Below are 27,712 nucleotides of genomic sequence, written 5' to 3' on the forward strand. Positions count from 1 at the left end.
GACATACAGAAAAAGTTTTAAAAAAACAAATGCTTTGTTGCGAACTATTTAAAAACGTTGATTAAACTTTTTGGCAAAAATCAGGCACATTAGGACAATATTTCACAACAGTTTGCAACAGTGCAATATTCCATTGTGCAAATGACATCATAGCTATGGATCTCTATAACATTACTAGTATTAAAGTTGTGCAAAAGGACATCCATACAGTACATGAAAAGCACTGTAATGCCTTCTTCTGTACAGAGATACCCATTAAGCAAACAGTTGAGGTCAACAGGAAGCATAGTGATGAAGACGGTGACGAGGGAATCCAAACCTCCCTGACTGGATTTCAGACCAGGATGCTGCGGTTACATGGAATGTGGAGAACACTGCAGGAAGCCCAGGACACCCATGCATCAGAGAGCACATGATGATAGATGAGAAATGTTTTACTAATTGACAGGATCCAAAGAAAGGAGAGGGATGGGAGAATATAGAGACAGATGATCTCCCAGCCTAGAAGAACCCAGGGAGCAAGACTGCCCTTTTAAGACTAGATGTATCAAACAAGAGGTAGATCTGACTGACAATTTGAGGACCATAATTTACAAAATAAACATCATGCTGTGGTCAAAAAGGCTTGAAACCTTGAGACCATAAACTCATTAACAAAATGTTTACTGAAGACAGAAATCAAATAAGAAGTAGGGACATTTTCTCATAGACCTCTCTTCAATCTGACTTCTTTTTGCAACCAGACGAGTTGCCCCCTGCTGGCTGTTAGAAAGAATAAAAATTAAAAGCACACTTGCTTCACTTTTCCAACTATATCCGTCTTTTAAATACAGTCTCTCATGGAGTGAGGTGTTTGACACACCTTTATAGGTAGCCACAGGAAACTGAAATCCATCAGGTGTGGTCTTTGTTCCTCAATCTATGTTATAATAATTTAAAAAGATCTTGGTTTAACTGATAACCAGGTGAATATAATAGAAAAAGGGATAGAATACATTGCTTTTATAGTAACAGTAAGGTTCACGAAGTGTCTTAACACTTACTGAACCTGAACATGAACATTGTGAAGACATTTGCTTGCTGGTGTGAAGTTGCATATTGTAACTTTACTGCATTGCGCTGCTGCTGATGTTTGCATCTAACCGCAGCAGAAGGAAGAACTCAATCACTGCAGGATATTTTCAAAGCAAAGCAGAACCAGATGCCAAAAACTTGCAAACTTGGCAGTCGGCACATTGACATCATTCTCTTTGCCCCCAAATAGACACCAGATTAGTGGACGGACTGAAGACGAGCTAAATCTCCAAAGAAGAAGATGTGCCAAGGTGGCTACAGCACCTAAGAGTTGACGTTAGACAACAGCAGCTTACTTCCTGTTATATCGGTGTCCTGACTCTGCCTAAATCCTGGCCAAGTTAATGAGGTACAGATAGCTGACTAATAGGATCGTCCTGGGCTGCAGACACGACAACAGGAAGTCTGACAGGGGAGGACAACAGGTAAAGAAAACACAAGGACAGATGTGGAGAAATAAAGGGAGGATGATGGCAAGGCGAGAGAAGGAGGGAAAAAGCCAAAGAGAGGAGAAGACAAAATGTGAGAAGAAGTTGAGGTTGAACGGATGTTAAAGGTGGATGTGACTTCTCTCACGTCCACCTGAACACACCTCCTCCATCCCTCCTCCAACAGCTTATCACTTCATCTTCCTCCTCCTCTTTTTCCTTCCCCCCTAGATGAATATTTAACCCTGGGGAGAGATGTGTGAGGGCTCACGTAGTCTCAGTCAGTCAGAGTGGGGAAAAAGCAGCTGTGGGAATAAACTCACCAACATGCTGACTCATCCAAAACCCATTTCTGAAGTCAAGGAGAGTGAGAAAAGATGATGACAACAGGAAGGATTTCAATATGCATGGCAATGATGGACTCACACATATTTCTCAGCAGCAGAAATAACCTAAGTGGCTGATATAAACCTCACAGGGTGCATTCATTTATGTCAGCTTGCCTAACTTTTTAGCTGGCATTTCGATTTCATTAACTGACTGTAGTCACTAAGTGGTATTTGTTGTTACCTCAAGTATTTAAAGACACTGGGGCCAATATTTTCAAAGTAATGAATGATGTCATTCAGGAATTTTAAGATTTTTTCCATGTAAGAAAGTTTCCAACAATATTGAGAATATCAGTCAGTTCCTGGTTTAGTGAAGGTTAAGGAATGATCTAAATCTGCGCTGTAATGGTGCGGCCCACGGCTTACTGTAAGCAGTAAACATATTTTTTTCTACTTTTAATGAGGACAAAAAGTTTCTGATATGCTGTCACCAGAGGGCAATATATTTGACCTACTGACAACAGGCAGGTAAGTGTTGCAGTTGCGGGACTGTACCAGTTGGTGGCGGTAATGCAGCAAAAGGTTGTTTGCTAACCGCCAAAAAAAAAAAAAAAAAAAAGACTCAAAAGAAGACTAATGGAAGTGGAGTTCATGGCTGCCGCCGGTGTCCAGTTTGACTGGTGATCAGGTTAACTGGCGATAGTTTCCGTCTCCAGATGTTTTTTCCGCAGATTCGTCACAATCAGACCTGGATTTACGTGAAATAAAGATGCCAGATAAAGAAGACGTCGCCGAAAAACGCCGGCATCTCTACTTAATAAAGTCTATATCCATGTAAATATCATCTACGGACAGTAAAAAGAAACATGCGGGCCGAAATCAAAAATACGTATTTTTCAAGTACAGTGAGAGGATTCGAACCCACGTAATCCAGCGATAAAATTACGAGACCATCGTTTTACTCATTGTGCTACCAATCAGCTCGACAAATACTCTGCTTCATCCATATAGATCACTGCCATCCTGTCAGGTGTTTAACACCTGGTGATTGTTCAGGAAACACGTCCATGTCAACTGGGGATAGTCACAACTTAACACAGGCTGCCTGGTTAAGAACGAGTCACAAAACTATTTATTGTCTCACCAAGAAAACCCACAACATAGAAGCACGTCCACTGCTGTGTTGTGTGTTAGTTTGTGAGTTCAGTGGAACAGATCCAGAGCAGAACTTCAGGTTTAACTCGGGTTTGTTCTCAGAAACACTCAGACCCTCAGCAGCCTCCCATCAGAACAACACGCAGCACAACATCAGCTTGATTTGCTAAAATACATCAGAACAAACTGAGACCACGTTGTTTAAACTAGTCACTCAGAAAACAATAAAAACTCGTTCAGTCATCCACGTCCTAACCCCTCATTTCAAAGCACTTTATCTGCTGACAATATTAAAAGAAATAAATAAATAAAAAAAGGGAAGGGAAGTAAAGGGATTTGATCTGGTCAAAACAAACAATGGTTTATTCGCTCTACACAGTGAGCCATGAGCACCTATTGCATGTATTGAAGTGACTACAGTCACATTTGAACGTTACAGCTACAGATATTCCTGTTGGACTCTGAAGATATTGTGCTGCCATATTTGTATATTTAGCCTACATGTACTCTAAGGTGGATTAGGAACATGTCATTAAATCAAATCCTGTCAAACACCACAATTCACTCTAGTCTTCCTCTGCGACATCATTAAAATTATCTTCTGCCATTTCTAAACCAGCCAGGATGTTTGGGAAGACACAAATCACACAAATATATTGTTTGTTTTGACCAGGTCGGATCCCTTTACTTCCTTTAAAAAAATATATTGTCAGCGGTTAACGTGCTTTGGTTAGGACGTAGATGACTGAACGAGTTTTTATTGTTTTCTGAGTGACTAGTTTAAACAACGTGGTCTCAGTTTGTTCCGATGTATTTTAGCAAATCAAGCTGATGTGCTGCGTGTTGTTCTGATGGGAGGCTGCTGAGGGTCTGAGTGTTTCTGAGAACAAACCCGAGTTCAGCTCGAAGTTCTGCTCTGGATCTGTTCCACTGAACACACAAACTAACACACAACACAGCAGTGGACGTGCTTCTATGTTGTGGGTTTTCTTGGTGAGACAATAAATAGTTTTGTGACTCGTTCTTAACCAGGCAGCCTGTGTTAAGTTGTGACTATCCCCAGTTGACATGGACGTGATTCCTGAACAATCACCAGGTGTTAAACACCTGACAGGATGACAGTGATCTATATAGATGAAGCAGAATGCGTGCAGAGCTGATCGGTAGCACAATGAGTAAAACGGTGGTCTCGTAATTTTATCGCTGGATTACGTGGGTTCGAATCCTCTCACCGTACTTGAAAAATACGTGTTTTTTATTTCGGCCCGCACATTTCTTTTTACTGTCTGTAGATAATATTAACATGGATATAGACTTTATTAAGCAGTGATGCCGGCGTTTTTCGGCGACGTCTTCTTTATCTGGTATCTTTATTTCACGTAAATCCAGGTCTGATCGTGACGAATCTGCGGACGAAACATCTGGAGACGGAAACTATCGCCAGTTAACCTGATCACCAGTTAAACTGGAACACCGGTAAAGTCAAACGCAAGTTATGTGATGAACACAGGACATTTCAACAGTCATGGGAGGAAGAATTTGCTTTTGTGGAGGTAAATAACAAGCCAGTGTGCCTTCTTTGCCAGAAACAGTCCATTCCAAAACGAACGAATCTCCAGCGCCACCACGACAGCTGTCTGTCACAAAGACTTCAAAGCTGACTTTCCACCAGGCAGTAATATAAGAAAAGACAGAATATGCAGTCTCATTGGAAATCTTCGTGGTCAACAAACTGTTTTGAGATTCAGCTGTAAAGAAAGTGACAGAATCACGGAGGCATCATTCAAAGTAGCGTGGAATGTAGCAAGGAGTCTGCGGTCTTTCACTGAGTGACAGCTGATAAAAAAGTGTTCTCTGGACTGTAGAGTCCCTTTTTGCCGAGTTTAAAAACAAAGCTGAGATCAGCCGACAGATATCCAAAGTGCAGCTTTCACATTCAACTCTCAGCAGACGTGTGGAAATCATTTCGGATGATTTGTTCATAAATTGATCGACGATCTTAAGAAAACGCAGAACTTCAGCCTGGCCATAGACGAGTTGCTGCCTGCCTTGGTGAATGATGTTTCTGCTTTCATGGAGAAACTCTCTCTTTATGAAGACCAGCTTGGTGACCATGACTTCAGACACTTCCCAAACCTACGTTCACAGGTCAGTCAGTTGCACAGTGTCTTATTTAAACCTGCTATCTGTGTTCAGTATTTGGGTGAACTTTGTCACTATTTTGTTACTGAGACACTTCACAAAGTTTTTTTTTCTTATTTTAAATCCTGTGTGAATTTGACTTTGCTTCTCCATGCTAAGAAATGTGATACAATGTCCTGATTTCAACTGAGTGTAACTGTTTTAGCTTTGACCTCTTCTGTCAGGGCTGCCTATTGATGCACAGTTTCTGTGAACAATGCACACCTATATGTTTTTTTTATTTCATTTGGTTATACCTCATTGCTCAAAAAAGTAGATCACCTAAAGAGCTATGTTTGTATGTTTTACAATGGTTGGTTTTTGGCCACAGATGAACTTTTTTGTGATGTGCAAGATTTAATTTTTACTTTATTTTTTGAAGTAGTAAGCCAATTAATTTTTATAAGCGATCTCTTAATTTATTTACTTTTTTGGAATAAAGCCTACTTAGTTTTTTGATGTAATTTAGTTAATTTCTCAAAAAAGCATTGCTTGTAAAATATTTTAAAAACTTTGAAACAGTGCTTTTGTTTGTTACAAATAAGTGCTAATATGCAGTAAGTATGTATTTTGTTCATATTTTGTGAATAAAGCCCCATTTTGTAATTTGATATATATGACAATTTTTTATGTCATGACATTTGGCCTTTTTGCTTTTACTGGAAATGCAGAAAATAGCCACAAATAGATCTATAAGGCCAAGTATAATATGTTTTCAACAAAATCTTATTTTACTTTTACAAAAGCCTAATGAAGAGGGCTGCACAGTGGCGTAGTGGTTAGCACTTTCGCCTTGCAGCGAGAAGATCCCTGGTTCGCGTCCCGGCTTTCCCGGGATCTTTCTGCATGGAGTTTGCATGTTCTCCCTGTGCATGCGTGGGTTTTCTCCGGGTACTCCGGCTTCCTCCCACAGTCCAAAAATATGCTGAGGTTAATTGATTACTCTAAATTGCCCGTAGGTGTGAATGTGAGAGTGATTGTTTGTCTATATATGTAGCCCTGCGACAGACTGGCGACCTGTCCAGGGTGTCCCCTGCCTTCGCCCGAGTCAGCTGGGATAGGCTCCAGCCCCCCCCGCGACCCTAGTGAGGAATAAGCGGTGTATAGATAATGGATGGATGGATGGAAAAGCCTAATGAAATTGACTTTCTATTGTAGTGCATTTAAAATATTTTGTTATTGAATATTACCTTGATTATTTAAATGTCTTTTACATAATTCAGTCATATTATATTAGTACTTTTAGGTTGCGGCCCACACAAACAGATATTTTTCTATGTGGCCCATGCTCAATGGTGAGTTGAGTAGCCCTGGTGTAGGGAATTCTCCTGGTTATGTGAGACTAGTTAAGAGCAAATACCCCTGCCTCCAGAATCCCAGCTGGTTTTTCAGAGTTTCAGAGCAGAGTTACCAGATAAAATAAAAAGGCATAAATCACGGCTTGTAATCTCACTGTGTGGGCAGATCTCTGATAAATTAGATTTGTAAGCTCAGCTCTGAAAGAACTATCAACAGGACAAGAGCAAATGTACATGTACAAGACATGTAAATGTTGTGGATTGTAGTTTTGTCCTTATTAAACTCAGGCTTTAATGCTTTTGAACTTTTTTCTCAGTGTATGCACACCAGTTTTCAGATCACTATTTGCAAGATTTCCAGCTTCAAAAAACAAACAAATACACCAACAACAGTGACAAATTTGAGGAGTGATGCACTGCGTATGAGGAAAGACTACAATTCATACAAAACAATAAAGTCTGCAGAGATGAGATTTTTTTAGTGCTGCCAAACCTTATGTCAGTCTTTACAGCTTAGCTTCAAATCAGCAAAACCATTTTAAAAATCAGATTTCAAGAATTCAATCACAAGGTCTCAACCATATGAAACTTTTTTTCAGTTTTTATATGTGATATAACATTTAGCCCATACCATTAACTGATGTGACACGGTACGGCTGCACATGTCTCCTATGTAACATTTGTTACTGTCCTCTTGTGAATGGAAACAGCCCCATTAGTTGTTTGCACAAGTAGCCCATCACTATCCACGGTTACATTGTACTGTCTATGTTGTACTATTTAGTGGTTGTACAAGACAGAAGCACTTGTTTCAGTAAACCTTGCAAACTAAATATGTATTGTGGCAGTTGTAATTATGATGAAAGCTGCAAAGGCAGCATAGGGAGGAGATCGGGGTGGATGGACAGGTAAATAAAACATTTGACTTAAAGACTTGAACCACTGCCAGTCTCTTGTTTTATACAACAAACAAATTTGTTTCTTTCAGCCTTGACCTTGGGCTTTTAACCTTGACGGAGTGCTTATATAATCCCTTTAAATAGTTCAGTTTCTGTTAATTTTCACAAAACCAGCAAATACTTCCTCTTTTGGGTGCAATTTGGTCACACGTGGTAAAAATTTGACTTAAGGGTGATCTGGCAAGGGAGAATAACTTACTTAACAAGTTTGTACTCTTTAGTGGATTTAACTAGGTTGGATATATAAGTTTCCAACTGGCACGTCAGTGGAGCTGTATACACACACTAGTCCAGTAACCGAAGCCAGCGCTAACATCTTTATAGGCTCATTTTTGGACCAGGAACAACTATTACCAAACACAGGATCAGGGTGAGCAATCCTGCTGCTCAGACACATTTTAGTCAAAACATGCAGTGAGGTGTGCAATGAAAATGATCTCTGCCTCTCAGTTATGCTTGCATAGCTAAACGGACAATTGGTGGTAAAATGACAAACACGCCACTGTGTGCCAATGAATATTTGGCTGTTTTTTTTTTGTTTTTATATATATATATATTGAAAACACCAATGACCTCAACACTTATGCAATCTACTCAGCTTTACATGCACCCCATCACTCTTTAGCCACATACATGCACATATACTACCACTGAAAAGTCTGGGGTCACGTACAAATGTTCTTATTTTTGAAAGAAAAGCAGTCTTTTTCAATGAAGATAACATTAAGCAGAAATACAGTCCAGACCAAGGGTATCAAACTCATTTTAGTTCAGAGGCCACATTCCGCCCAATTTGATCTCCAGTGAAACCAGAGCATAATAAACTAGAAATAACGACTACTCCAAAATTTTCCTTTGTTTTAGTGCAAAAAAGTACATTCTGAAAATGTTCACATTCAAGAAATTATCTTTTTGCAAGACATCATGAACAACCTGAAATGTCTGAAGAAAAATAAGTTCAATTTCAACAACACTCAGCCTCAGTTCATCATTTATACATTACAACTTCCAGATAACAGTGTGTCTACAAAGACACAAAAGATTTAGTCACAGGTATCTGGAACTGAACAATATAGTATTTTACTTTATGATCAAAACAACAAAAAGACAAAAAAACAAAAACAAGACAAAATATTACAAAAATGAGACACAAAGCGACAACAAAATGGACAAACGACACAAGTGAGACAAAAAAAGACACAAAACGAGACAAAAAAATTACGAATAAAGCAAAACACAAAACTACAAAAATAAGACAAAAAACAAGTGAGACAAAAAGGACAAAAACAGGCAACAAAATGACAAAAACGAGACAAACGACACAAATCAGACAGAAAAACAAGACAAAAAAATACCAAAACAAGATAAAATATTACAAATTGAGGCACAAAATGACAAAATAACTATGAGCAATATATATATTTTTTAATTTTATGATCAAAGCAACTTTTTATGGTCTAGAAATTAATTCAAATTTACAGTTTTACAAATGTACAATTTGCAGTTAATGTCTTCTCTGTAATTTTTTTGACACCCCTGATTTAGACATGGTTAATGTGGTAAATGACTATTCTAGCTGGAAACAGCTGATTTTTAATGGAATATCTCCATAGGGATACAGAGGAACATTTCCAGCAACCATCACTCCTGTGTTCTAATGCTACATTGTGTTAACTAATGGTGTTGAAAGGCTCACTGATGATTAGAAAACCCTTGTGCAGTTATGTTAGCACATGAATAAAAGTGTGAGTTTTCATGGAAAACATGAAATTGTCTGGGTGAATGGTGGTGTATATGTACATCTGTGTGCGATGCTTCTCTGGAGAAAGACAAGGACAGTGCCGTCTACATCTCGTGCTTTTTCTTAAATTATGCAAAGAGGAATGCTGGAAAAGTACCACCTCCTCAGAAAGGATTATTAGATTGTCTAGCCTGCGAGTCAAAGTATGTGTAGACTAGAAGTGGGCAGTAGCTTGTGTTTGGACAGGACCCGCTGTGGCTCAGTGAGAGGAAAAACACTGGAATGAATTGAATTTGCCTCCGTCTATGACCCAGACGGATGATGTGACGTATCCTCAGTACACCAAGAGCTCATTGATTCTGAGCAGCCAACAGCTATTGTGTTTGTGTGTTGGTGTGTGTATATACGGACGTGGATGTGTGTGGTGTAGCAAAGTGCAGGAGGAGGCCAAGTCCATGGATTATATAATGAAACCAGATATTAGCGCACGATCAAAAAATCACAAAGGAAGTCAAAACAATTGCAAAATGACACCAGAAGTGTGTTTAGGTTCAATTTGAAAACACAACAAATGCATCACCCATATATTAAGACAGTTATCATCTTAAGTTTCATTAGATTTGAGACTTACAATTTATTTGTTTTGGGGCATTTTTTTCAAAAATACAATATTTCTTGGAATTAAACCCTGTCAAAGTTCTAAAATCAGAAGAGGGTGAGTATCCCTCTAAGACGGAGCAGGTTGGCAGTGAGCGTCCTTATGTCACAGTTCACCAGGCATCTATGGAGCCAACTGTGCCACCCGGTTGTTCTGTGTACCAACAACAGCTCACTGTTTACACTCCAGGCCTTTAGTTAATGACCTTATGCAACTGTAGAGCAACAGGAGGTTCAGGCTGTTAGTGTCTTAAATGAGGGGCCACTCCATTCTGAAAAACACTGTGCTGTGGCTAAATTTAGGAAAGGCCCCAGTATCCACCTTCTGTACTGCCTGTTTTAATTTTACATCCTTTTAACAAATTAACATAAGCTGGTGAGCATTTCATGACATAAGAATATCCAGACCTCTCTATAATATGGCTTCAGACCAGAGGCCGGCGACCCAGAGGTCACGGCTTTTTTGCATCTGGGACTTGGTTGTATTGAGACATGTGGGAAGATTCGAGAGACTGTAATCAACTTCTTTATTTTGAAGCTGCTGTAATTGAATTTTGAAATGCCACTTGCTAAATTTCATAAAACTATAGTTCACAGAACTTCCAAATATCCAGCCCTCATCATGATACCAGCAATGCGTAAAACAAAACCAAACAAGGGTGAAGTATTGCCACAAAATTCTCCACCCAAACCTGCTGGACGGCAGAGCTATAATGTTAAACATCTGTAATGGTTTCATTTGAGCTAATTTTAAATTGGATGCTATAAAACATTTACATTAATGGATATTGGTAGCAAATGAATAGCAAATGAAGTTTGCATTCATGTAGCTGTTTGACATTTACAGCAATAATTATCCACTATTTTTAGTTATTTAGACAATATTTTATAGCATTTATCCATTAGTTTTAGCAAATAAACAATTATCCATTTATTTTAGGTATATCCAACACATTTAGCTAACGATTGAAACTATTTATTATTTTTTTTTTTGCTAACTATTCTTGCTTTTTCTGAAATACTTTTAGCTAATTCACAGTTCATTCATCTCAGTCAACTATTTAACTGTTTCAAATTACTTTCAGCTGTCTAAAGCATTTATACTTTACTTTTATCTAACATCTGTAGTATTTCAACACGTTATTCACTTCGTTTAACTAATACAAATTAATGTTAGCTGTATATTTAAAGCATTTATACATTGGTTTGGACTAATAATTTACAACCATTTATTCATGTATTTGAAATTACTATATCTACTACTTAGGTCACAATTTTAACCAGTTATATGTTCCTTTAAGCTAACTCTTGTAACATTTGGTGGCTTTAAGTACTTAGCTAATTATTTTGACTCTTTCTTGTTACTGTTAGCTAAATCTTCCAACCATTTATATACTATTTTAAAGCTCAGCTGTTTCTAAAGTGCTTTTAGAGGAGGATGTTTTTTCTCCCTCAACGAGGTTCTAGGGTTATACCTGAAGCATGTGCACAGGTTCAGGATGAAATGGCAAGTTCCTGCAGTGGAAGACATACTATTAAGGGCTCAGTTAAGGAACGTTTGGAATAAATAAAGACGGTCAGCGGTAAAGATGAGATTATAAGATTTTTGATTCATTTGAATGTAGAGAAGTACACTGTATGAGAGAGCTGTGATTTTGCACTACAAGGTCAGTTAACTGTCAGAACTGCCCGTCCCAAACACTCACTGATTTATACAACTGCATTTCTCACGTATGACACCACAATGCCTGATACCCAAACTGACCTCCAGTTTATTTGCACTGCCTGCGTCAGAGATATAAATCCTCACATCAGCCGGATTCATTACAAAATAGTTGCATTGTTCTGAGCTACAATGCATCATCATCTTTGAGGAAGCACTTAATAGGAAACTGGAGAAACGCAAAACATGAAAAGAAAAATCTGATTCCTTTGAAATCGATGATGATTCTGATTGTACGCTTTCTTTTGCAACAGGCTGACAGAACTGAATCTCTCCAGTTACACAGCCGAGTTCCCGGTCTTGCAACAATCCACTTCTGCAAATGGAAACCCTTTAGAAATCTGAGCTCTCACTCTCAGCGTGACCTTGTTGAGGTAAACCAGCCCAGTTATCAGCCTTTTCTCTATGACAAAATGTCACGAGTTTGATATGTGTGTTTTCTGGTTTGTGTCATTTGATTTTGTGATCATGTATGGGGCAAAAAGAAGTTTATGCTTTCCAAATTTGTCCTTATTGCACCTTTCAAAAGTGCATTTAGTGAAGTGAAATGAAGGGAAGCTGTTCTGCATACTCATGTTACCTTCTGTGTTTTCATTTCCATCCTTTTTCTGCCCCAAAAGCCATGAAGTGAAGGTAGATTTGAATCAAAACATTAGGAAATTGAAAACAGAAAATATAAACACATTGCTGTGTTCCCTTATGTAGGAACCCATACAATCACCACAAATGTGCACCTAATCTCTGCCAAAGCCAACTGTAGCTGCAGCGGTTTTTAAACTGCCCAAAGAGGACAGACTTCTTTAGCATCAGCTGGTGGATCATTCCAGGAAACTTCTAACCTTCCTGATCCACTGCCCTCTCAGGGTGGGGCAGCTCTAATGGTCTTACCGAGGATTCTTTGTAAACCTGCTTTCTATGCGCACGTCGCTGCATCTCAAACACACAATCCACGTTTGAACTTCAAACAGCAAACCACCAAACCAGTATGGTCATGAGAGCTCTGCATCATCAGGGTTGTTGCACGTATCTGACTTTGCAGCTAACTGCTTCTTAATCCCTCCATGTGAGAGCAGCTGTAACACAGAATATATCATGTCAGTATCTGCTCTTAGCTGCTGTATATCCTCTTAGTGCTCAGGATGGATGGCCCACTAACTTAACCCTGATCTCTGCATGGGGCATTAACTCTGTCAAACATTGCACAGACCAATATATAAATCAAATATTTCACTTTAATTCTTGATCTGTGCTGCAGTCAGACTTGAAAACCTTTTAAACTAACAGTACATTGTTCATACATTGACTTTGAATGCACTCCAGGCAACTCAACAGCCCAGTTTCACTTTGCAAAGGCCAGGATTTACTGATTTCACCTCAAGACAGTGATGACAAAGATTTCTGGAGATGCTTTCCAAGAAACGTCACACTTTGCAGTCCCATAGACACATGATTTATTAGAAAATTCATTTGCAAACAATCCGTCTGTGTTGAATGATGTCTTCTTAGGCATACAATATACTGCAATACAGGTGACAACAAGGTAAAACAGCTTACATCTAAGACATTACAAATAGACACGACTGTTCAAAGTTTGGCATCACCCAGGCAATTTCATGTTTTCCATGAAAATTCACACTTTTATTCATGTGCTAACATACATGCACAAGGGTTTTCTAATCATCAATGAGCCTTTCAACACCATTAGCTAACACAATGTAGCATTAGAACACAGGAGTGATGGTTGCTGGAAATGTTCCTCTGTACCTCTATGGAGATATTCCATTAAAAATCAGCTGTTTCCAGCTACAATAGTCATTTACCACATTAACAATGTCTACACTGGATTTATCATTCATTTAATGTTATCTTCATTGAAAAAAAACTGCTTTTCTTTCAAAAATAAGGACATTTCTAAGTGATCCCAAACTTTTGAACGGTAGTGTACATAAAACTAAAATTAGCTTGTGATCTTCAAGCTATTTCTTAGATGCACTTGCGCTATATTGACATTGTGTCCTAATATGACATACTTTCCTCCCTGCCTACAGCTACATACCTGGAGAGAACAAGTTGAACATCAGCGCCCAAAGGCAACACCTTGATTTTTGACACCAGGGTGTGCTCAACAACAGGGCATTTTTTAAAGGTTAGTCATGAAGATAGAGTCTCTCAAAGAACGTGAATCTACTGGAAGTGTCAGCGTCTGAATTTGCTTTCAAAAAGTCATTATATGCAAAAAGTGCAGTATGAGATTTCAGCAGACTGGACTGCTGTGTGTCTCAAACGCAGGATGAACCCAGCATCCTCTCTGAATATCCACATACGCTCACATAACATAAAAGCCCCTCGCATTACAGGCATAGCATCGCAACAGATCAGTGATGACACAGCGCTTATAAGGCCTGTGTAGTGAAGGACACACTCACACTCAACAAATGTGATGATGACAAAGTTATTCAGTATTTTTTTCCCACATACTTTACCTTACAGAGTAAGCAATGGAATCTAAAAATGAGGGTCATCAGAAGTAAAACAAACCTCCTACACATATCGGCAACAACAGGTTGATTTAAAAAAAAAAAAAAAAAGAAGGTGTGGAGCTGCCATTGATAATTATCCAGTCAGTATTTCTTTTCCCTCTTCATTCTTCTTGAAGAAAAACATGTCTGAACCTGCTCTGTCAGTTGTAGAAAGGCATCTTGGGAATCTGCAAAACATATGACAAAGTAGAAGCTAAACTCAATTTAGATTATATATAATTCTTCATTTATAAGTAGTAATTAATTTATAAATACCACCAGTATTACTTATATGCATGCAGACTACTACAGTTGCTGCAGTTGTCGGTGTGCATGGAAATACTGGTGAATCATGTCCTTCAGTTTATTACATCAGGCTGATTGAATAATGTGTAATTTCATCTTCTATAAAGATGATCACAGTCTCTGTTTTCTTGCCTCTTTTGAACAGGATTATGTAACTGTTTGTCTGTGGGTGGTAGTGATGAAGACAAACTAGTTCTTGGAAGCTGTCATTTACTTCAAACCTGTGATGTTCCTCCTTATTATGTGGTACATGGTAGTCAGTGTGCTGTGTGGGATGATTGCAGGTTGGTGTGTTTGGTGACTGAAGTGACTAATGAGTCATGCATCTGGATATTTTAGCAATTCCGTCCACTGATATTATAGTTGCATTTCAATCCAGCTGTTTTGAAGCACATTTTTGAATAGAAACACTGAAAAACCTGACAAAAATCTCAAAATATAGCAAACAAGTTTTTATGCTTGAGAGATATGGAAAACCTGGTGAGTGTGACAAAGTACAGTGTAAACAGGTTTAATGCATAAATTATGAAGATAAAATAAATTACATGTAAATGCGATTTGCAGCTCTTTTAAGGGAACATCAATGTAGTATTAGTTGCAAAAACCCTCCATTTCCATTGTCCAGTGTGCTGTGTCACCAAGCTTTCCATCATGTTAATGTACTAATGGTTTGTTTTCTTTCATTTGACATTTGACTGGCACTCCTTTAATTATGTCACCTTGCTGCACCCTCTTCTTCTGCAAGTGATTGGAGAATTAGTGCCACCAGTCTCAATGAACCAACTGGGTGGAAACAAGTACAAATTCAAATTTTATTCTGCAGATGTGCTGAAAAATTGGTTCAAATTTATTTTTGGATGGATAACATGGACTGAATCAGCAGTCTACTAGTAAAGTCCTAAAAATTCTGATTTAGTCTCCATTTTAAAATATTTTACACATTATCATTACCACCATATAGGTCCCATAAATGACTATATTTGGCGTCTTACTATAAAAAGGGAGTGATACTTACTGCATCTGTAAACTCACAGGAAGGTTCCAAGATTAGACCCTGTATTTTGGTACTAATTACAGGGAAAATGGAGTCAGGGTTACAACACCTCGAATAAACTGCCATCATTAAGTCAGCAGTAAACATTCAACATGTAGCATAAATAGTAGTAAATAAAGTTGTTGATATGAAATTAATAATGAAGAATATTTGTTGAGTTGAAATGAGGAAATACCTGAAAAAATAACAGAAATTATCAACCATTAATGAGATTCTTAGTAGATAATTATATCTTATTATAAATAGCAATGTGCTAATTGCAATTTTAATGCAATTAGCACATTGCAAAGGCTTCAGTTTAGTACATATGTTACACAGCTAGCTTTGAAATGGGTTTAAACTTTACTTTGTCAGTGCTATTATAAATTTACGTCCTTTTCTTATTGTGACAGCCACAGTTTTGGTTGTACTTTATGTGGTAATTCATCATATTTTAAACCTATTACACAGTGAATATCGAACTGAGCTTTACTTGTCACAAAGTTGCAGTATCTGTAGAAGATTTGCAATGAGATATTTCCCCCAAATGTTCAGCCTTATTTAGCAGAATAAAATGCGGCCTATTATTATAAGAACAGTGATAACACAGCTGGATGTTAGCACATTCAACTGGACACATGGGACAATCATGCGTGTAGCAGCAGATTAAACTCCCCTGCAGTTCAAGGTGTACATGTAATCTGTGTATGAGTGCACCTAAAGCAGAGGTCGTGCCTAATCTGTGTGTCTGACCGTCTCGTGGTCTGTCTGTGTTGAGATCAGTGTGTCCCGGTAAATTCATAATGCCATCTAATCTGAACTGAAAGCCCTCCCTCACATCCACCCAGCTGGAGATTACAATCAAACAACACAATGGAGTGTTAAAAAAAAAATACATTGGAAAGAATCCCAGCATGACTCACTTTCACTGACCACATACAGTAAATGTGTGAGTCAGAAACTCATGTGACAGGAAGGAAAATCCAGTGTCCCCCTTTGAATTCAGCTCAGTCACCCTTGATATGAAAGGATTGTGCGCCCTCTTGAGGAAACACAGCGCAAAAGCAGCTTGAATAAATAAGCAAAAGGAGCCAACTGAGCTGTCTGGCTTTGATTCAGAAACATTTAGAAGTCATAAAACTGTGAAACATGTGTTACAGTTTACTCAGTGATACAGATAAGAAGCCTGCTGTGTCTCGACTGACATCTAAATCCTCTGCAGCTTGCTCTGATTGTTGGGATCGCTCTCCATGTTGCAACCTGATGTATTTTCCCCTGCTGCACTAAAAACAAACCAGCTGGGCCAAAATCACTGAAATATATCACAGCTCTGGACTGTGTGTGCTCACCTTAACCTGAGAAACTGCTGCTCAACACCAGTCTGAGCCCAGAATTAACACATTTACCATCACAATTAACAACCCAACATCACATTTATTCAACATTTGACCTAATTCATCTGAAGTTTGAAAAACACTGCATGTCGAACAAAAATAAACGTCTGTATGACTTTCAGCACGAGGAGATGTATCTCATCTGGAAATGAGGCAACATCCTGGCAATGCAGGCTCCACTTGAACTCAGCAGAAAGGTGACCGTGAGTATAAAAAGGCAGACAGGAAATGTGCTGACTAATAGGATTAAGGGTCAGCTGCATGGTGGAGTGTATTTAGCAGTGCCATGGAGGACATTCTAACAATGTGAAGGTGATTCGTTGCCTTTTTTTTCAGTTGAAATAAGAGGAAATTTAGCAAATCTTTTCTTCTACCAATTTGAAATTCAGATTTAATTTCTGGCAAAAGTTTTTGATTAATATAAAATGTGGTAGGCATTCTAGTATTTCACTATGTTTTTAGTACAATTATGAATGTGCTGGATATACACTGCCAGTGAAAAGTTTGGACACTCCTTCTCATTTAAAGTTTTTTCTTTATTTTCATGACTATTTACATTGTAGATTCTCATTGAAGGCATCAAAACTATGAATGAACACATCTGGAGTAATGTAGTAAACAAAAAAGTATGAAATAAGTCAAAATATGTTTTATATTTTAGATTCTTCTAAAGAGCCACCCTTTACTTTGATTACTGCTTTGCACACTCTTGATATTCTCTGGATGAGCTTCATGAGGTAGAACCTGAAATGGTTTTCCAACAGTCTTGAAGGAGTTCCCAGAGATGCTGAGCACTTGTTGGCCCTTTTTCCTTCACTCTGTGGTCCATCTCATCCCAAACCATCTGGACTGGGTTTAGGTCAGGTGACTGTGGAGGCCAGGTCATCTGATGCAGCACTCCATCATTCTCCTTCTTGGTCAAATAGTCCTTAAACAGTCTGGAGGTGTGTTTGGGGTCATTGTCCTGTTGGAAAATAAATGATGGTCCAACTAAACACAAACCAGATGGGATGTCATGTCACTGCAGGATGCTGTGGTAGCCATGCTGGTTCACTGTGTCTTCAGTTTTGAATAAATCCCCAACAGTGTCACCAGCAAAGCACCTTCACACCATCATACCTCTTCCTCCATGCTTCATGGTGGGAACCATGCATGTAGAGACCATCTGTTCATCTTTTCTGGTCTGACAAAGACATGGCAGGTGGAACCAAAGATTTCAAATTTGGACTCATCAGACCAAAGCATAGATTTCCACTGGTCTAATGTCCATTCCTTGTGTTTCTTGGCCCAAACAAATCTCTTCTGCTTGTTGCTTTTCCTTAGTAGTGGTTTCTTAGCAGATATTTGACCATAAATGAACTTTGACAAGGCACACCTGTGAAGTGAAAACCATTTTTCAGGTGACTACCTCATGCAGCTCATGGAGAGAATGCCAAGAGTGTGTAAAGCAGTAATCAAAGCAAAGGGTGGCTACTTTGAAGAATCTAAACTATAAAACATATTTAGAGTTATTTCACAATTGTTTACTTACTACATAATTCCATGTATCTTGCTTCATAGTTTTGATGTCTTCAGTGAGAATCTACAATGTAGAAAGTAATAAAAATAAAGAAAAAACACTGAATGAGAAGGTGTGTCCAAACTTTGATTGGTAGTGTATAATTCCACATGCACTTGAGTTTAAAACTTAATGTCTTTATTTTTGTCAGCATTACTTGTAATTCCAAAGTGCAAGAAGAAGAAGAAGCTGCAAAATTGAATATGAAGAAAATGCAGTAAGAATGTTTGCTTCCATAAAAATGCCATTTTGATCAAGGTTACTACACCGAACATAATAATAACAACAGAAGAAGGGCATAATATGAACTCAGTCAACCTTTCCTGTTGTGAGAGAACTTTGCAGCAATCCTGCCACCTGCTGGACGCACAACATAATACAACTAATAGTATAATCTACGGAAGGTAAAGGCAGGGAGATGGACTTGCTGGCTGGCCCAGCTTAGCTTTCATATGTGTCTTAGAATGCCAAAAGAGGCATAGAGATCATATTGAAGTAATATTCCACCATATGCTTTTATTTCAGTGCTTTATACTGCTTCTGAGAGGCTTAAAGTGACTGTGGTTGTGGTAAGACTTTAAAAAAGGCCACAAAGAGTTTAAATGAGTGAGATTTAGACAAACAAAATGTGTTTTGGCGTGTTTTTTAGAAGTGTAAATGAGTACATGTGCAAAGTGTTATTAATAAACCACAAAGAATAAATCTCATAAAGTTCAGTGTATATTTTCCAAAGATTTCTGCAGCCTATATAGTGCAGAGAAAAAGTATCTGCCCCCTTCTCGAATTCCTATTTTTTAAAAAATATTTCCCCACTTAAATTTTAAAGACCAACAAACAAATTTCAATATTGGACAAAGGTAACCAAAGTAAATGCAAAATGCAGTTTTTAAATGATGATTTAATGTTTTAAGGCAAAAAGCTATCCAAACCTATCTGGCCCTGTGTGAAAAATTAATTGCCCCCCTTGTTAAATCATGAGTTAACCGTGGCTAATCACATTTTTTTGAAAGTGAGCTCAATTTCACCGAAAACACCCAAATCTGATCATCCCCAGACCTGTTCAACCAAGAAATCATTTCAATAGAACCTGTCTGACAAAATGAAGTCAGCCAAAAGATCAAAAAGCTGCAACAAAATATTGCCATCCAAAGAAATTCAAGAACAGATGAGAAATAAAGTAATTGACATTTATCAGTCTTGAAAAGTTACAAAGCCATTTCTGAAGTTTTAGGACTCCAGAGAACCACGGTGAGAGCCATTATCCACAAATGGAGAAAACATGGAACAGTGGTGAACCTTCACTACCGAAGTTACCCCAAGAGCACAACAACGACTCATCCAGGAGATCACAAAGGAACCCAGGACAACATCTAAAGAACTGCAGACCTCCCTGGCCTCAGTTAAGGTCAGTGTTCATGACTCAACTATAAGGAAGAGACTGGGCAGAAATGGATCCATGACAGAGTTCCAAGGTGAAAACCACTGTGGACCAAAAAGAACATAAAGACTCGTCTTACTTTTGCAAACAAACATCTGAATAATCCCCAAGACTTTTGGGAGAATATTCTATGAACTGTTGAACTTTTTGGAAGGAGTGTGTCTCGTTACATCAGCATTTCAGAAAAAGCATCATGCCAGCAGTCAACATGGTGGAGGTCGACCAGCAAGCCAACTTCTGAATGGCTTAAAAAACAAGATGGGGCGCCCAGATAGCTCAACTGGTTGAGCGGGCGACCCATGAACAGGGGCTATAGTCCCCAACACAGCAGCCTGGGTTTGGTTCCTGCTCATGGCCCCTAGCTGCAGGTCTTCCTCCCATTCTTCTCCCTACTTTCCAGTCTGCTTCTCTACTAAACACGATCAAAAAAAGGCAAAAAAAAAAAATCTTTACAAAAACCCCTAAATGATGACCTAGTTAAAGTCGGGATGTGAATCTGATTGAAATACTGGCATGACCTTAAAAAGGCCGTTGATGCTGGAAAACCCTCCAGTGTTGCTGAATTAAAGCAATTCTCCAAAGAACAGTGAGCCAAAACATCTCCACACAGATGTGAAAGACTCATTGGCAGTTATAGAAAACGCTTGATTTCAGTTGTTGCCGCTGAGGGTGGCCCAACCAGTTACTAAGTTAAGGGAGCAATTACTTTTTCACACAGGGTCAGGTAGCTTTGAAAAAAATTTTTTTTCAAAATAAATAAAATCATCATTAAAGAAATGCATTTTGTGTTTGCTTGGGTTATCTTTGTCTAATGTTTACATTTGTTTGATGATCTTAAACATCAAAGTGGGGAAAATATGCAAAAAATTTGAAGCTGAGAAGGGGGCAAATACTTTTTCACAGCAGTGCACATGCATCCAGTGTGCGACAATATTCATTATGCTTTCGTGAAAACTCTACAGGTTTTCAAAGCAGTAAAATATGAAAAATGACAAATAATATGCACTAGGTGGTGCTATAGGGTTTACACATTGAGCAGGATTTGTTACATCAAATGTCAGACATACAGTAGATGTAATACAGTGTGGAAATAGGTCAGTGGAAAATGCTGCACTTGAACTGAATTAAATAGAATTTTGTGTGTCATTAATTTAAAATGACCCAAGGAGGTGAAACGCAAATAATTATAGCTGCTAATTTTATCAGTACATTTACTATTTTTGAAAACACACAATTTCATACATTTCAGTCGTAATCCATTAAAGATTTAAGCACTTGGTGTTTTAAACTCTCTTCTGAATGATTTTGCTTCAGTGTCAACTGAACCAAAACTAGTGACATTTGCTGGTGTTGAAGCCAAATGTAATGAATTTTACTCAAAGACTAAAACAGGAAAACTATTATTAAGAAAGGGCGGATAAGTTCCAAAACCACTTGATTCTCTGTAAGCAAACTTTAAATCAGTGTGACGTGATCAAGAGGTTCATCTCCAGACGTACAATTACAGGCAACATGACAAAGCTGTAAGTGAGATGCTCATGTCAGGAGAATTAATGTACTTTCTATTTTTGCTTTAATGAGAGAACTTGGGCTCCACATTTGAGAACAATGATGCAAGTCTCATGTAGAGAGACTTTAAGTGATCCTATTGTGCTCTAAGTGATGTTTTGATATTCTGTCTGTGGGGCAGGTGTTGTCAACGCAGTGGAAAAAAAATCTGGTTGAACATTGTTGAACATTGGTCTGCACATTTCCTAGCGTTACATGAGGACAATCCATGTTGGGCCACGAGTTCACTGCAAGGTAAGCAGTATGGTCCGTGTATTTATCTGGCAATTGGATTTTCCGTTCTGAAACGGGTATTGAAAAACAAAAAACGAGTGGTTATTTGATTTTCGTTTTAAAATACAAAAATTAAAATTGAAATACAAGGCGTTTCTCCTTTTCATGATCAAAAAAGGATATACGAAATTTTAAAAATGCTTTGATTTTCATTTTATATTTAGAATAACAAAAAAATAAAATCAGTAAGAGACAGAAACGAAAAAAGGTCAGTTTTTTTCATTTTCTCAGACCGGAAGTGGTCATCAGCAAGTGTGGAGCCAAACGACAACAAGATCCTCAGAGGGCGGAGCCAGAGACAGCGCGCTATCAAGTCTTCTATATATCTATGGTAGGCACGTCTGGTAGCATCTCTGGCTGCTGTTGACCTTGTTTTTGGAGTAAAACACGGTAAGAAGATAAATACTTCTAACCAGAAGCGTTGTTTTGTTGTACGTTAAGTCAGCGACTTGTGAAGAGTTGTGTTTTGTCGTGTTTGAGCAGTTGGTCCGGACGCGTTAGCTTGCTAAGCGGCTAAGTTAGCTAGCGGGCTAATTAACACAGGTGGCTAACTTACCGCTGAACACCTGTGTTAGTTGCTGCCGCAGCTGTCCGTCATTATTAGAATGAACTTCTCAACCTGTATTTCTCTGCTGTGTATTTTAGCTTTTAAAAAAGTTATTTTACTTTAAGGTTAACTGAAACCCGTTGAGCTGCACTGAAGTTTAACATTCAGCTGGTTTGAATTAAACCGCGCTTAACTTAACATTGCGCAACATTACCTCTCTGAATCTCCATAATTTCATTAAATTCCTTCTCTCTTCCACTGCTCAAGTTCAATCCAGTATATAAAGTGACATTAATAGTGAATAAACTAACAACCAACCATTGTATTTATTTATTATTGTATGTATTTGTAGTAAAACATGAGTTGAAACATCCTACTTTTGGATCTAGAACTGCACAAGCCGTTCATTTTCAGTCACCTGACGAGTTAAACTCCCCTTTTTATGTGAGGTTGAAGCAGAAAGTCTGAGTTAACAAAGAAAGTTGTTTATAATTTGCGATACCTGTTATCTCTGACTGAGGCTTTAGTTTTTGTTGAGCTGATTTACACGTAGAAACTTTGTTCAGGAAGATTTCTCAGTAGCTCAGAGGACAGGCTGCTTTTTACACAACCTTGTAAGAGAATGTCTGTCAATGCTTTCAGCAGAATTTAGAAACACAACACTTCCTAAACAGATATTTTGAGGCTGTGAGGTTGAACGTTTGAGAGTATATCAGTGTGTTTGTTTGTGGTCTTTCTGTTTCTAGGTGGAAGCTGAATTAGTGAGGATGACTCCTGCTCCTGTCATCTCTAAGCTCCTCACACATCTTTACCTGCACATGAGGAAAATCACTCCTGTAGAATGCAGGTATGTTTGTCATTATTATAAAAAGATGTTGCCTGGTGACCTGTCAGAAACCCATCATACAGAGTCAGCCAAAATAATGTTTACACACATCAGGAAAAGAAAAACTTGCATAAATATTTCAATACCAAATTTATTCAGACATCACGAGATTAATAAAAGTTATCTTTGGCCTCTACAATTACAAGAGGTGCTCAAAGTGGTGGCCACTGGCTTCCAGACATTTCTGTTGTGTTGTAGACGTCACTTGTTGATGCTCCATTCATGAGGGTAGCGCCATCTGTTGGGAAAACATCGTACAACAGGACACAGAGTTATCGTGATTTGATCAAACTTAGAAAGAGGAATCTATATGTGTAGAAGTACTTATACAAATGAAATATTTATAAAAGTTTTTCTTTTCCTGATGTGTGTACATTATTTTGGCTGACTCTGTGAACTTAATGAGAACAAAACTGTCATTTAATTGTTGCTCTGAAAGCTTCTTTAGTGAAAACCAGCTGGTGTTCTGCTTTGAAACAAACTGCTGTTGAGGTCTGTGTTTTTAGGTTTAACCCCACAGTTTCTGAATGAACTGATAGTTTTTTTTTTTTCCTGATCAATGTGGACGTTATAATTGATGGTAACATTTACTGATCATATAATCAGCATGACAATATAACAGTATAACATTCTGACCACCTGACTAATACTGTGTTGGTCCCTTTATGCTGCTAAAACTCCTCTGACCCAGTGGTTCATCAGAACCTCTGGGGATGTCCTGTGGATTCTGTGGATCCTGTGGGTTGCAGGGTGGATCCTACCTAGACCAGGCTGATCCTGGACCATCCCACAGATGCTCAATCAGATCTGGATGTGGGGAGTGTGGAACCCAGGTGAACAGCTTAGCTCTGTCGTGTTCCTCGGACCACTCCTGAGTAGTTTTAGTTTGTCCTGCTGAGGGTGGCAGCTGGCATCAAGGACTGCTGTTGCCATGGAGACTAGGGGGTTGTTTGTCCTGCAGTGTTTAGGTGGTGGTACATGTCAAACATCCACATGAACGTCAAGGTTTCCCAGCAGAACGTTGCATTAGAACAAGATGATGGATGTTGTTCTCTTCAGCTGTCAGTGGTCAGAATGTTGTGGCTGATCGGTGGATCTGTCTGCCTTTACTCTGACATCCAGAGTTATACAAAAGTGTAGTATGTGTGCAGTGCAGAAGAGATTTACTTTATTGTATGCAGTTTTTTTTTTTTAAGGGAGAGCATTTTTTTTATCCACCTGAAGAAGACCTAATCTTTCCCTTCAAAGGATAGTTAATTGTTACTACGGCTTCCATAGTGGTCCCATCAGAGAAAATCATATCCATATACAGATTTTTATTAATTCCAGGGCTGGTTCAGTAAAGATTATAATAATAACTACATCAGATAATTCTTGGTCGCAGTTGGAATTTTGCAGACTGAGAGATGGTTGAGAAGGTTTGCAGTTCTTGTTTTAGCAAAATATGTTATAATAGAAGATCTTTATTGTCATTGTACATGAAATTATCTGCAAACCAGCAAAGTGTATCAGTCTGAGGTATCTAAAAATAAATAAGTAAAGAAAAATGCTTCTAAAGCCAATAATAAACAGAATATTTTGAGGGAATATTCTAAAAAGGAAAGAAAAGCTCCATTCTCACTCCTCTCAGGATAAACTGTCATTAAAATTGACTTTAAATTTAGCTTCAACACGAGATAAAAACATTTACTTTCATTACTGATATTGTCAAGTTTTAATAAAGTTCATGCTACTTTTATAAAATGATGAAAGTGAATAAATTGTATTTCTGTGATCTGTGTTTGATTTCTGTCTTTTCTCCTGTCATCCAGATGTTCAGAGGGAGATGATGCCACATCTGGTCCAGCTGATGGAAGGTCTTGAAGTTCTCTGACTGGCCTCGACTGAAGATGGTCGTCTCACTGGATTTAAGGTTCAGATGCTCAGTAACAAACTCCACCAATGAGCCAACAGGGAAGCTTTAGGTTTATTAAATGTTGCTATGAAGGTATCGCTGTTTTTCTTTGTGAATGCAATGAGCTCCAACTGAAACTTGAATTAGAACTTAGAAGTAAATCCTTCCATCTGAAAGGATTTAGTTGCATTAATAACCTCATAACATTCTAATTTTTATTCCAGTCTTGGTTGGAAATAGAATCTCTGTATTGATTCAGGTAAAAACTGAACTTCACAGCATGTTGGAGCAAAACAACCAGATGAAAACTGTGATGGTGTTGGATTGTCAGACCGTAATGTTGCAGCTCAAAGCAGCTTTTCTAGCTCAGTTCATTCTGACATTCAGCTATGAATCAACACAGCAGATGGTGATCCATGCTGTGGAAGTCTCACATCTCCTGATTTAATGGAGCTGCTTTGCACTTTTTACACTGTTTATTCACCAACACTTTATTTAATAAAAGTCCCATCTAGTTTTTATGAGGAATGTGATGTTTTAATTTCTCTGTGAATAACTGCAGTCTAATGCAACAGCTGGAGTTGTAACATCTGTCCTGATATTGATCATGAAGTATTGATCAGAATACTTATGGTCAGCAGTCATCCCTGAAGTTTTACTTTAAAATCTTTACTTGTGTTGTGAACTTTGGTAAGAAGCAGAAACTTTAGCGTTGCCATGGATACATGAGTGTTAAATTCTGTCCATGTTTCCATTTTGGGAAATTCAGTCCAGCAGATGAGTTTGTTTTTACTGCCAGCTACCATTCAGTCTGAGATATTAAGAATAAATAAATATGCATAATGTGGAAATTAACAGATTTTATTTTTATTTATTCCTACAGCTGCTGCAGGAAAGTTCTAGAATGTGGAGAAATTTAGTCTCACAATCAGACATAAATATTATCTGAAAGTCAGGTTATTGTTTTTTATCAGCACAATACAAAAAGATTAATGCTAGAAATATTCCAGTTAAGACTCTAGAATGTCATGATTTATCTAAATTTACCTCAATAATATGAATGTTCAGGTTAAGATTGTACAGTGATATTTATTATGTAAGTTTAGCTGATTAAAGTTTATGACTGCACTAAAATATTATTTAAATTGACATCATTATTATAATATTTAGGGTCAGACCCTACAGTATTGAGATTAAGAAATCAAATATTCTATAAAATGTAAATACACTGAACTCATTTGGATATATTTAAGTGAGACTCTACAATATTATTTGACACAAATCTATCTAAATCAAAATTTTAATCATTTTTACTCCAAACATTTACTGGACTGATTTAAATATTAAAATCACTCCTTTCTAATCCTCTGCTGTACGTTCAAACCTGAGGCCTTAAATAGAAACACACAAGTATCTGATTGAAGGAACTTCTGCAGAGTCCTGGTTCCAGAACATGATGATAGAATTATAGACAAACTTTAACAAAAGCTGCCTGAGAGTTTACAGGTTTTTATGTTAGATTTCTTCAGTAATTTAATGAGAGTTATCAGCAAAAATCAAGTGTTCATTTGATGAACTTCATTTCCTAAAACATCCAGAATTGGAGCTCATATCTTTGGCAGCTGTAAAGTTTCTGCTCCTTCAAAGTTCACAACACAATGAATGAATTCCTAAAACACTCTCAATGCTGGAGAGCGTTTGTGATGCTGAAGCAGTGACCAGTTTTTCTGTTTCTTCTCTGGAGATGCACAATGAGGGACGTCTGCAGAGACTGAGAAAGAGTCTCACCACATCCTGACATGAGGAAAAAGACTTTATTGAAGACTACAATGAGAAAAACTATCAGACAGCAGACGGCTGCATTCAAGGTGAGCTCTGAACATTTGATCTGGAACAGGAATTCAATAACTGCAGCATGAGCTTCATTTCAGTCTGTAGCTGCTGAATTCATGGATGAATCATCTGGCACTAGAGAAGAAGACCATCAAACATCCATGTCAGCTGATGGAGGTCCAAGAGTCTCACCCAACAAACAACCTACAGAGTGAAGACCTCAAATCTGATTGGACGGCCTCCTATTCAGCCACATGTGTGAACAAATGCCTCTAAGTTGATTTGTTTTCTAAAATAAATCTAGTTTGAGTCCTAATCTATGCCTGTGTGTTTGCTTCTTTACACCGCTGTTAACAGTTTAGGCTGTTAGATTGTTCCAGATAAGACAAGTACAAGATTCTTCAGAGCCGTTCTACCACGAGCCTGACAGGAAGAACTCCAACAGCTACTGAATGTTCCTGTGGTTCCCTCAAGGCTACAGGAGGAGCCCTACGAGGACGAGCCGGTCCACCTGATGGAGGCCAGTCGCTGCGGTTCAAAGCCAACACCGACTACGTGGACTTCTACTGGACCACACGGAGGCCTTCAAACCGGACCAACAAGTTCAGCGACTCCCCGACTCGTGGGTCTGAGGACGCCGCCGAGCCTCGGTCCAGCCGGCCTCCTGTCTGTGGGTGTTTGAGTGCTGAGAGGTTTGTGGATGCATGTGAACGTTCTGTGTTGAAACAGCAGCTTTGGACTCAGTAACGCCAGGAAAAACCAAGAGCTCCTTTATTTGTGACTTCCACTAAAAAAACTGATGAAAATAAGTTTGCCAGGGTTCTGACTGATAACAGATTATTAAATAATGAAAATAACAGTTTAAATATTCCTTTAAACAATCCTTTTAGGTCTACATTTCCTTTACACTGACTTCT

General features: G+C 38.2%; 1 long non-coding RNA gene across 2 annotated transcripts; it reads left to right on the top strand.

Moving 5' to 3' along the window:
- The first annotated feature begins 3,845 nt into the window (after positions 1 to 3,845).
- Positions 3,846 to 17,292, top strand: LOC118471363 (uncharacterized). Of its 2 annotated transcripts, XR_008600179.1 has the most exons (4): positions 3,846 to 5,134; positions 11,800 to 11,919; positions 13,594 to 13,691; positions 16,920 to 17,292. It is a non-coding gene; the product is annotated as an uncharacterized LOC118471363 (long non-coding RNA). The 2 variants fall into 2 exon arrangements; XR_004848658.2 differs by having other exon boundaries at positions 13,594 to 17,292.
- Positions 17,293 to 27,712: the final 10,420 nt, after the last annotated feature.

This window comes from Amphiprion ocellaris, chromosome 21, assembly GCF_022539595.1.
Source record: "Amphiprion ocellaris isolate individual 3 ecotype Okinawa chromosome 21, ASM2253959v1, whole genome shotgun sequence".
NCBI classification, from domain to species: Eukaryota; Metazoa; Chordata; class Actinopteri; family Pomacentridae; genus Amphiprion; species Amphiprion ocellaris.